General features: G+C 44.2%; 1 protein-coding gene across 1 annotated transcript in view; it reads right to left on the reverse strand.

Annotated features, from left to right (window-relative positions):
* Positions 1 to 3,380: 3,380 nt before the first annotated feature.
* The window catches only part of LOC120977683 (metabotropic glutamate receptor 6-like), a 47,170-nt gene continuing 38,394 nt past the window's right edge, over positions 3,381 to 12,156 (reverse strand). Inside the window, exon 11 of the mRNA XM_040405721.1 lies at positions 3,381 to 4,036. The gene's annotated coding sequence lies outside the window, so the exon portion shown is untranslated. The remainder of the gene's footprint in view (positions 4,037 to 12,156) is intronic.

Genomic DNA, 12,156 nt, shown 5'->3' on the forward strand with positions numbered 1-12,156 from the left:
ATAAACCACCACTCCCTGCAGTGTTATAAGTGTACGTCTTACAAGCACAAAAAGGAAACCAGACACATAAAACTTATTGAGTAATTTGCAGGAAGACATGTAGAATCCATTAGATGAAAGTCATAGCCCAGGCTAAGAGAGGGTTCAATAAGTGTAGCAGCATGAGCCTGAATGTTTAGACCTGGAAATAGTTATTTAGCAAAAATTTCCTTTTTTTTTGTCCAAAAAAGCTGATAAATCTATATTTTTTTCACAAATACAAGGGCAGACTATTGGGACAGTGGTTATGGGGCTGACAGCCACTGTCTGCCCCATGGAGATGAAGGGCCGTTTTGACATTGAGGATCAGTCAGCTGATCATCTCACGCCATCTGATGTCACTGTGTAGGGTATAAGTTACTATGTTATTGCAAAAGCCTTTTAAAACCTGGTGACTCAAGCTTCTACGATACTCTGTGCCAGATGGAAGTCGAGATTATTAATTGTTTGAACTCTGCACGGGTATTTTGCTAGGATAGCAAAAGTTCAGAAAATATAATTTATGTAGGTCAAACAATAAATGGATGATTATTGGACTATAATAGGGGGATCATGCTGCTTGTTTAATATATATGTTTATTATTGGGGATTTTAACTGGGTCTCCAGCCGAGGGCACACGTACCTACAAATGTTAAAGGGCCACACAGCTTTTCCATAAGCAATATCCACCTTTGCAGGGCCCCATCTTCAAGGGTCTTTCCTCCCATTCCTTGTAGGAGAAGGATGGATGGTGTCAATGATTGGGGGGTGGGGTACTTGCTATGGGCTCCTTTGGGTAAACCTTTTCAATACAGCATTTCTTTCAGCCTCTTGTTTATGAGGCTGATGGGAGATCTGCATTTGAGTCGTTTTAGGCAAATGTCACTGTGCAATAAAAATGTTTTTATGCATTTAAATCATTCAGGAATATTGCAGGCCTGGCTCATTCATCTAAATCATAGCTAATAAGAATGCCCATTAATAAGTCATTAGCCTGGAAATGTTCACACCTGATTTTACCACTGAGACATAAAAAGGCGCACAAATGAGATGGAAACGTCATTTAAATGTGCAAAATGTACTGGTTAGATGGCTTTCTCTGCCAATTTAATGGCTGTACTCAGAACTCATATATCCGAATCCCACATCGGCATAGTTATTTATCAGACTACAGTTGTGACATGTTTCTTAAAGGGATGGTATGCCTAAAAGCAACGACACTTTAAATTAAGGTGACACTGGCAATTATGAGGCAAGGACCTGAGATGCCATTGCAAAGTCAAACCAATCCTTTAACTTGAAGCTCCTTGACCACCTTCCAAACATCACATGCCATTTTTAACGTAGTATTCTTGCCCACTTACGTGAAAGGGACGCGATAAGCACCTGGACACAGGGGTGTCTGCAATCTCCATTGCAATTATACTGTATTAACTGCCTTACTCACTACATTGTTGCATCACATAACAAAAGAAACAAGAGAAGAAAGTATGTTTATTCGTCATTTATCATTGGGAGATCATTTCCAATACAAAAAGCCACTCTATTATGTTTATTTTATATTAATTGTCATCTACTATACCAGGCGTCCATTGTGTAAGAGGCTAGAGAATACATAATTGGAACAAGAACCGATGAGTAAATTATATAACCTGGAATGAAGGTAAGGGAGAGTCAGGGAACGTCATTGAAATGGTATTAGTACAATACTAAGGGTGTAAAGTGGTCGCCTGTGAGCCTTCATCAGTTGAGGCACTGCAAATCCCAGCAAAGCTGAGAGTATTTGTGTCCCAGGCAATGGAGCAATTGGTTACTGACCCATGTAGTAAAGGTATTATGATGCAAAGGAATGGTTTGGCCTTTTAGTTACAAGTGCCCTGCAGTACCCACTGACATCCTGCAGGGGCACCCTCCTCTTTTATTATTACTGAATTGAAATTGAGGGAAATGTAAAGAAACAATGTACCTTGTATCATGATAAATCATCTAGTCTTATTAATATTATTGATAATAAAATTAGATAATTCTGAATGGTGGAAATGTATTAAAGTACACTATATAAGTAATTGTGGCAATGTAACGATGGCCTGTCCATTTAGTAAATATAATTTCAGCATTACATTTCTATTTAGTGTATTTAAAGCAGATGTTTCATAGATATCACAGAGACAACCACTGTGGCTGCTATGGGCGTTTTGAGCTGTTTCCTATTGGGAGCGTGAACAGACATGAGGCTGCTACATAAGCGGAAAAGGTAGACAGGCCAAGTCACAGGGCCTCCTTCCTGTCCGAAAACGGTGGTCTGACCCAGCACCCCACTTCTTTATATATTGCCCTGTGCAGTGACTCTGCTATTACTAACATTAACAGTGTCATTAACTTCAGGTATAATTTTTATTGACTGTTACAGGGATTATCTGATAGTCCCATCAATATTAGTTCAGTAGGGTTTGACTCTCACATCCCCTTCACAGATTACACAGATTACCAGACGAGCTCTATATTTCTAGTAGAGGCTGTATCAGGTTGTACGGTTTACTACAGCTTCGTCTCATTCAAGTGAATGTGACTGAGCTGCAATACCAGGGACGGCTTCCACTAAACGTACAGAGTTGTGCCGGGTGAACCATAAAGAAGACATATTGCTCTCTGGAGCACTGCAGCCCCTTTAAGCAGCTGATCAGCAGAAGTGTCGTGATCACTGATCTAATACTGAAGGCCCACCCTAATGATAGGCCATCATTTGTACAGAACTGGATAACCCTTTAAATAGCAAAAAAATAAATTTCTAAGTTTCTTAAAGTGCAGTGATAGTATATAGACAAGTGAAAGCTTAAAGAGGATCTTTCATATATATTTTTTTTATTCTAGATAAATACCTTTACTTGAGGCTGATGCTGCCACCCTGCCTGTTTTTTTTTTTTTTATATCGCACCTACGCCTCGCTGTGCCCACCTGTAGTTTTCCCGCTCAGTATGTTAATACTAAGCATCTGTACAGGGAGGAGGAGACGCCAGGGTTTTTCAAGGGTCGTCTCCTTCTCCCTCACTGTGCCGCGATAAAATCACAGCGGAGAGCGTCACAGCCAGGGTTAAAAAAAAGAAATCTCATCTTCTCCCTTGCTGTGATGCTCTCCACTGTGATTTTATTGCGGCATAGCCAGGGAGAAGGAGACGCCCATTGAGAAACCCTGGCGTCTCCTCCTCCCTGTACCAATGCTCAGTATTAACATACTGAGTGGGAAAACTACAGGGGGGCACAGCGGGGCATACGAGCGATATTTAAAAAAAAAAACGGCAGGGTGGTAGCATCAGGTGGTTTACCCCGCAAGTAAAGGTATTTATCTAGAATTTAAAAAAAAAACATGAAAGATCCTCTCTTAAAATAAGAAAATTACCAGTAAATGAAAGGCCTGAGATCTTATTCTGTTAAAGGATTTCTATAAAAGCTTATTACAAAACCTATGGAACCTAAATCAATTATTTAAAGAAAACGATATAAGCAAAAAAAATGACTGAATTAAATTTTTAACTTGAAAGGAAACAAGAAAGTGTGTAAATGATTCTGTGCGGCATTCCAGCACAATTAGTATTATGTAATTTTGCATTATTTTTTGAATTAGGGAGGAATATGAAGGATTGTGGCAGGGAAATGGTTTAGGGACACTATAAAGGATTTTGACAGTTAAAGGGTATAAAAGGGGGGGGGGGGGGGGAGGTGCTTGGTTGGGAAAAATTTTAAGTGCTGCCGTGCATAGATTTAACAGGAGAAGGGCTTAATTGCTGTGCAAAAATCTTGTGAAAACGAGCGGTGTTAAGTAATACTGCGCAGAGTATTTTCGAGGTTCATTTGCGTTCTGCCACATTGACGAGCGCTCCTGTGGGATCCCCGTCTGCTTTTATGTACCTGGATGAGCTGACGTTCAAGTCCTGTAGTGTAGTCCCGGTAAATCCTGTGCTATCGGTTTCATTAGCACATCATCATCGGAGGAGGAGGTGCGTGACCCATCACATATACCTGTGGGCACATAGAGAAGTCAAGCATTCGTTATTAAACTGGTGTTACCTTCAATCCTTATCTGTTCTGCAGCCCTGGATTGAACCATAAAAAAAAAACTAGGTTGCTTATTTCATTTATTCTCACTGAAATATTTATTCGAGTGCATAAAGGGCTAGAACTGCCATTCCCTTACTTTCAGTACATGTAAGCAGGACAGGGACCAACTTGGTGCAGCTTTGGCAGTACAGAAACTAACAGTTGCTAGGCAACTGGATAGTGAGCGGAATGCGGAATTGATATCTTACCGCACTCCTGAAGAGCGTAATAAACCTGATTTGGTTCATTATAAAAAAAATATGAATATTTATGTGTATGCCTGGGTTTTAATGAATGAGGTCTATGATGTATCCTCTAAGAATGTGACTTATGTAAATTACAATAGGTATTTGTAAGGCTTTATGAAAATTAGACTAAGTGGATGCAATTTTGCTCACCAAATGCTGATTTGGGCACATGAAATAATAAACACATCTCCTGAAATACTCTGTGCTGTTTAAGAGCCAGTCAGTCCTTTAATGAACACATAGATCAAGACTAAGGCTAGCACATGGAATGAGAGGGCAGTGCATGACAAGGGTATTCTGTTCTATATGAATCCCGCTATTATTCATGTGAAAAGGGGCACCAGGGAGACTTTAAAGCGAACCTTTCACCTGCATTTCACTTAATAAACTATCAAAAGTACCTTATAGATCATCCTCATTGTGTTATCATACAGTCTTGTCCCGCTTTTCTGGCATGTATATGCATGAAAAAATCGCCTTATAAAGTACTCTTCTCCAGCTCCACAAGTCAACTCCAGGCTGTAACTCCCCTGCCCTAACCCTGCCTCTATGCAATCTAATTGACACCCGGCTCAGTCACCGGGACCGCGCTTGTACAGGCGGCGCATGCGCCATCCGACTCAAGCGCGATCCTGTAACTGAATCGCGCATGCGCCGTCCCCGATGCCTGCCTGTCTTCTCTGGAGCGTGAAGATCAGGGTGCGCGCGCGCGTGAGGAAGAGAAGACAGGCAAGCATCGGGGACGGCGCATGTGCGATTCAGTTACAGGATCGCGCTTGAGTCCGACGGCGCATGCCCCGCCTGTACAAGCGCGGTCCCGGTGACTGAGCCGGGTGTCAATTAGACTGCATAGAGGCGGGGTTAGGGCAGGGGAGTTACAGCCTGGAGTGAGGGAAGGGCTACCCCCTTGACTTCTAACGTGACTTCTGGAGCTGGAGAAGAGTACTTTATAAGGCGATTTTTTCATGCATATACATGCCAGAAAAGCGTGACAAGACTGTATGATAACACAATGAGGATGATCTATAAGGTACTTTTGATAGTTTATTAAGTGAAATGCAGGTGAAAGGTTCGCTTTAAAGATGGGATAGAAAATATATTTATTTTTTTGCGCCGTCCATTTTTACAGGGTACGTCCACCAACTATCATATTTTAAATAAAAAATAGTTCATATGATCCCTTACAGCACACCCTAAAATGAATACAGAACAAATAAAGAATCCTGACCAGGCCCCAACTTTATACAGACCACCGGCCTGGCACCTCCTTGGAATACAAATATAGACCCATAAATCACTACAGATTCTCCAAGATCCCCTAAACCACCGATGACGAACTTTTTAAAGACCGAGTGCCCAAACTGCAACCGTACAACACACTTATTTATCGCGAAGTGCCAACACGGCAATTTAACCTGAATAGTACAGTCCAGTATAGGATATCTTCCTTGTTGTACTTTATAATTTAGCTGTAATAGCCTGCCTACAGTCAATGCGCTGCCTGTGCTGTTCATAGCGCGCCCTGCGCTGATGAATGGCAGGAAAAGTCTAAGGCATATTGGTATGCCTTATATTTTTTGCAGGGTGCGGGTGCCTACAGAGAGGGCTCCGAGTGCCGCTTTTGGCACCCATGCCATAGGTTAGTCACCACTGCTCTAAACTAATAAACAACACAAATCAGACCCCCCTAAATTTCAGATCTCCCTTAAAAATACAGACCCTCTAAAAACGACAGGCCCTATAGTCTCTAAAAAAAAATACATACTCAAGATCATCCCCCCCTTTACAGACCCTAGACAAAAGCCCCCCCATTTACAGACAACAGGCCAAATCTCCGTTGTTTAAAGACCTCAAACCAGAAGTTTGAAAACTCACTTTTCCCATTTTCTGCACTTCTCTCAATTCCACAAGTAATATAGTTTTGCAGTGCATTACTAGGCCAATGTGTCATTCAGCAGAGGTGGATGGTCACCAGAGCAGAAGCTCTTAGTAACGGTGGGTGTCAACTAGTTTTTCCAAAAATAAATACTACTGAAAAGTTATCAATATGGCAGAAGAGGGCAACTCAATGAGGGTCACTTACTGAAGTGTTTGTCACTATTGTGGGGTAAAAAAAGTCACAAATTATGGTGTACGTCATATTTCCGACATAATTTGCAACTTTTTATGCTTCTCACCACTTTTCTAAAGTGGCACGAAAAGGGGCATGACTTATTGTGAGGGGTAGGCTTTACGCTGTCCGCCCAATTGACTGTAACTTACGCCAGAAACTGGCTTGAGTTATAGCTGATGTCTACGTCAGCCCCTAGCTGGCACAGACTTCAGTTTCTGCCGCACGGACTGCCAGAAATGCGACTACTTTATTAAGAGGCATCTGCCGGGAAACAAGACTGGTGTATGGGAACGCCAGTCTTGATAAATGTCCCCCAATTACTTTCTGGGGAAAGTTTTTTTTTTTTTTTTTAACAAAGTCACCACAAGTAAAAACACCAAAAGCTGACAGTAAATATGCATGACATTTTTAGACCAGATAATTGCAGATGCTGAGTAAAGTGTCTTGTGAAACAGACCGTTAAAAAAATGCACAATGAAGACAAGCAGTTTTATTCTGCTGCATATTCCTATTACAACTTCATAAGTGACCTTTTTCTGTGAGAGATAAGAAGTAGTGTGACTGCCAGGGTCTACGGCAGGGATGCTCAACCTGCGGCCCTCCAGCTGTTGTAAAACTACAACTCCTACAATGCCCTACTGTAGGCTAATATCTGTAGGCTGTTCGGGCATGCTGGGAGTTGTAGTTTTACAACAGCTGGAGGGCCGCAGGTTGAGCATACCTGGTCTACGGGATATGTCTCAATACACAGTCGAAGTAAGATCTCTTCCTAGGTCATTAATGTCCAATGGGGAATCCTCAGGCCAAATGCAGGTTTATAAAGGCTGTTTGGTTTTCCTGAGGATATCCATGTATTTTGTATTGCATAAATCCACAAGTGTACACGCTTGACAGGTCTTTACATCACTGCTAAAACAATCACTCTTCGGTATATCATCTTATCCTACACTCACTTATTATCCATCCATGATGGTCACAGGAGGCTGATTATCGGATCAGAAACAACCCTTTGTGTCAACCATTATTAGCCCTTAGTGCTTGTTATATCCTGCAGTCTGTGAAATCCTAAAGCTATATTTGGGGACAATTCATAAATCCTACTGTATCCTGGGATACACCTGCCAAAACCAGGAATGTCAGACAAATGTTGAACCTGAATATTACAGCCACATCATTGTATCACTTCCAAAGTAATTAGACCATTGCTGAAGAATATAAACGTATTACTGGCATCACAAAAGGCCCCTGTACATGGGCCCGACAATTGAACAGATCATCGCTAACCAGCATTACTAATACTAAGTGTAAATGCACCGCCAATTACCCGATAAACGAGCAAAATGCTTGTTCACAAGGTAATTGTATCTTATGTGCATCACAAAAGATCATCGTTTCCCAGTGGCAGATTGTGCTGTGTAAACACGATCTGCTGCTGGGAAACAACGAGACAGTATGGGGAAGAGCGATGGCATTAGCGATCACTCCTCCTCATACTCTAGAGGAGATTGCTGCATGTAAATTCACCGGACTCCTCCATCAGCGATCAGCAGATTGTCGGGAAGGAATCTGCTAGATCGTTGTCCCGCGTATAGGGAAATTTTGCTCTAATCTCTAGTGTTATGATATTTTGTACCACTGGGATACTGGAAGGTAAAGGGGTATACACTGAAAGATATCTGTACACCGTTTCCTCTGCAAATATCATTCAATAGTATTGTGGAAAATGTTGTAAAACACTACAATCATAGCTGAGAAAAATTTCAAACAAGTCCTGTATTTTCTCCTGCCAATGAGCAAATTTGTTTTGTTTGAAACTGATCATTGTATTACCACATAATGATAATTGTTACATGGGTTTTTGGGCTTCAGGATACTGATGCCTATCCTTAAGATGGGCCATGAATATTAGATCAGCTGGGATCCAGTTCTTAACCAGGCGCAGCTCTGTACTTTTAGTGGCGGCTGTGCCTGGTATTGCAGATCAGTTCCATTAATTTGGGACGTGAACAAGGTCATGAAATTGGATCCTCTCAGTGTACATAAGACCTGAAGAAAACTGGCCAAAGTCCAATGTGAATAGGGTCCAGCACGTCAAGAAGGATCCAATAAAATATCAATCTTTATTATTCAAAGTTAAAAACTCCAGCTTGAGTAACTGTGTAGTGTTCATAGCTGTTAAGACTACAGCGTGACTCAAGCTTGAGTCACTTTGGATAATATTTATATTTTATTGGATCCTTCTTGACCTGCTGGACCTTTTTCACATTGGACTTTAGCCAATTTTCTCCAGGCCTTTTGTGCACTGAGAGGATCCATTTTCATGTGAAGGTGAACTGCTACTTGAAGTAGTTGATATGCCCGATAAACAATGAAAGGGGCACAGCCCCATTCAACAGCTTATGGGCGAGAGGGCAGGGAGTGGGACCCCATATAATCTTATACTGTTGTCCGCTCCTATGGATACTCCAACAATTTTAACCGCTTTAAAGGGAATTTGTCACCAGTTTTATGGTGTCCTATTTAAAAGCCTTTTTTAATTAAAAAATGTAGGTCCACAAGTCAAAGCAGCATAATATGGTGAGTCAAATGACTGCTACTCAAAGTTCCTTTGGTTCAAACGATACCTTCAATTCTTTATTTACATCCTTTCATAAGAATAAATCCCGGCATATATTCTCACAGCACAGAGAATGCCAAGTTTTCTCTTCTCCTCCTCAGATGCATCAATCATTTGACTCACTATATTATGCTGCTTTGACTTGTGGACCTGCATTTTTAATGAAATGAGCTGTGTCTGAACGGGGTGTGATGGAACTCTAATGCAGGAAAAAACTGAAATCTATAGAATTGTGCTACTAAGGGCTCGTTCACACGAAGGTTTTTTGCGTTCCGTATACCGTCCGTATACGGAACCATTCATTTAAATGGTTCCGCAAAAAAAACGAGATTTTTGTATAACTTACCAGTAAAATCTCTTTCTCGCTCTTTCCTTGGGGGACACAGAAGACCTTGGGTATAGCTCATCTCCATAGGAGGCGTGACACTAAGTGAAGACTGTTAAGCCCCTCCTCCACAGCTATACCCTCAGCCTGGAGAGAGAGACTGCCAGTTGCGTGTCCAAGCAGTGAGAAAAGGCAAAGTCCAACAAGGAACCAACAAGCCAACTACCCAACGGGTAACACAAACTCGGAAACCGTGTAGAGAAAAACAACGAATGGGTGGGTGCTGTGTCCCCCAAGGAAAGAGCGAGAAAGAGATTTTACTGGTAAGTTATACAAAAATCTCGTTTTCTCGCCCAGTTTCCTTGGGGGACACAGAAGACCTTGGGACGTTCAAAAGCAGTCCAAAAGGGGAGGGACCACAGCTCCAAGGCGAAGCACCCGAAGGCATCAAGGAACCGCCGCCTGCAGACCCAGGCGGACCAAGGCAGCATACGCCGAAGCCAGAGTATGCACCCTGTAGAACTCTGTAAAGCGTGCAAGGAAGACCTGTGGCCGCATTGCTCAAATGCATGGCCGAAGCCCAATGCCTCCGGCCCAGGAGGCACCGACCGCTCTGGTGAAATGAACGGTGACAGCAAAGGCAGAATCCTGCCCACGGTGCGGTAACCTCAGCAATAGCCAATCTGATAAAGCGGAGGAAAACCACCCTGGAGTCCGTCAACTCTAAGCGCGGACCTCCAGGAAACCCAAGAGACCGAACGTCGACAAGAGTCGGAGATCTCCAAGTAAAAACTGCAAGGCCCAAACAACGTCCAAATCGGTGAAGTGTTGAAGCGAAAGGCAAACACCACCTTCAGAAGGAAGGAACGGGATGTAGAACAGCCCTGTCCTGGGAAAAGACAGAAGGCTCAGAACAAAAAGGGGCCATTCAGGCACCCGTCAGAGACACGACTGATACGGAAACACAACCGTACAGGACAGGCGGGGTAGAGAGAACTTCTGTAACGGCTCCAAAGGACAAGATTGGAGCGCCGAGAACTCAGTATGTAGTTCCCAGGGCGGTACCGAAGGACAGTACAGAGGAACCAAAGAGCCATTTCGAGTAAGAAGGTCTTGACAGGCCCAGAGGGCCGGGGAACGCTGGAAGAGGAAGAACAGCGCTGACACTTGATACCTCAAGTAAAGGAATCCCAGTCCCAGGTCCAGGCCGGACTGGAAAAAAGACAGAACCATGGGGAGAGAAAAAGTCAGAGTGGGGAATGCACAGCTTCCCACAGAACCCCAGATAAAAAAATCATAAGTCTTACGACAGATCCTGGCCGAAATACAGCCAGGAGCGGACAGTAGCGAACCCGCTGGAGTCGCCTGGCAAGCGGGCTAAAAACCAAATGTGATCAGGCGCAGACCAGTAACACGGGCAGAAGTCGACAAAACTGGTCCCGTCGGCCCCCGAGCAACGTTGTCCCGTATCCACCCAAGTGGGGGAGCAGAAGGACAGACGGAAAGGAACCAAAGGGTCCGCCCAGCATCCGCCAGATGCCAGGACAAGACAGGCTAAAGTTCATGCTGATGTAGCCATGTTCTACAGTCCCGGTGTAGGAGATCAAAGGACAATCTGGACCGAAAGGTAGTCCTCCCCAAGTTACCGAGAAGGTAAGTCTACAGCAGGACCATTGTCTTAGAATGGACCACGCAATCTGCACTCAGCGGGAAGACAGAACGCGGTAGACTCGGTAAATAGGCACAGCTAATACAGTCAGTGTGAACAAGGGAGACAGTACGAGGCCAAAAGGAACACCGGAACCATCCACATGAACAACCATGCTCTCCCCAGAGGGGAGGACAGTGAAGGAACAACCTCTGAAGTCTGGCGGGACAGAAGCCACATCGGAGTGATCTGTACCGAGCGGGAGCCAAACAGAGCCGGCGAGATAAGGTAGTCGAGACAGAGGCCGGCGTAACACCCTCCAACCGAACGGAGGAGTGGCAACAGGGAAGCCATAGGACAGCTCAAAAGCAGAACCCTGCTACACTGTGAGATGCCCGGTTCACCGCCTCGCAAAAGGCGAATACCCTGAAGAACCCAAGGCGGAGGTCCTCCGGACCTGGGTAATCGAGCACCCAAGAGAATTTGGGTGACCTTCCCGAGAAAGCGGCCCGCACCTGGTAGCAGATCAGACTGAAGCGTAGAGGCGCCAAGAGGAAGGACTCATACCACACTACATCCGAAGAGGAGGAAATTGCAGCAGGCAAGGGAACCGCAGTCCTGCCAGAGCCAACGAAGAATCCGAGGGGCGCTCCAGACAACCGCACTCTCGACCATGTGACCACTAGCGCAGGGAAGCAATACCGCGGAAGGACGAATGGGCACGCATCTAGGACCCATGAACACTCCCTGGGATGAAGGGCCAACTAAATGAATGAGTACCACACAGCTCCGTGCAGCAGAGAGCAAGTAGAGCCCGTCCGGGTCAGGTGGACAGAATGAACTCCTTAGAGACGAGTGCAAGGTTTGCGGCAAGCATCGTTTTCCAAGAAAACAAAAGTATGCCGCAGGAAGTAGATGAGGCATACGTACGAGCAGCCCGTAAGCAGTGAGAAGGCCAACCCACCTACAGGAGGAGAAGGCATACACGGCCCAAACAACGCACAAGAACGTCCGCTCACTGCAAAAAGGTTAATTCAGCGAAAAAGGGGGCTCGCCACAGAGTGCCACAGCATGTACGGAATTGCAAAGTG

The sequence above is a fragment of the Bufo bufo genome, chromosome 8 (genome assembly GCF_905171765.1).
Source record: "Bufo bufo chromosome 8, aBufBuf1.1, whole genome shotgun sequence".
Taxonomy (NCBI): Eukaryota; Metazoa; Chordata; class Amphibia; order Anura; family Bufonidae; genus Bufo; species Bufo bufo.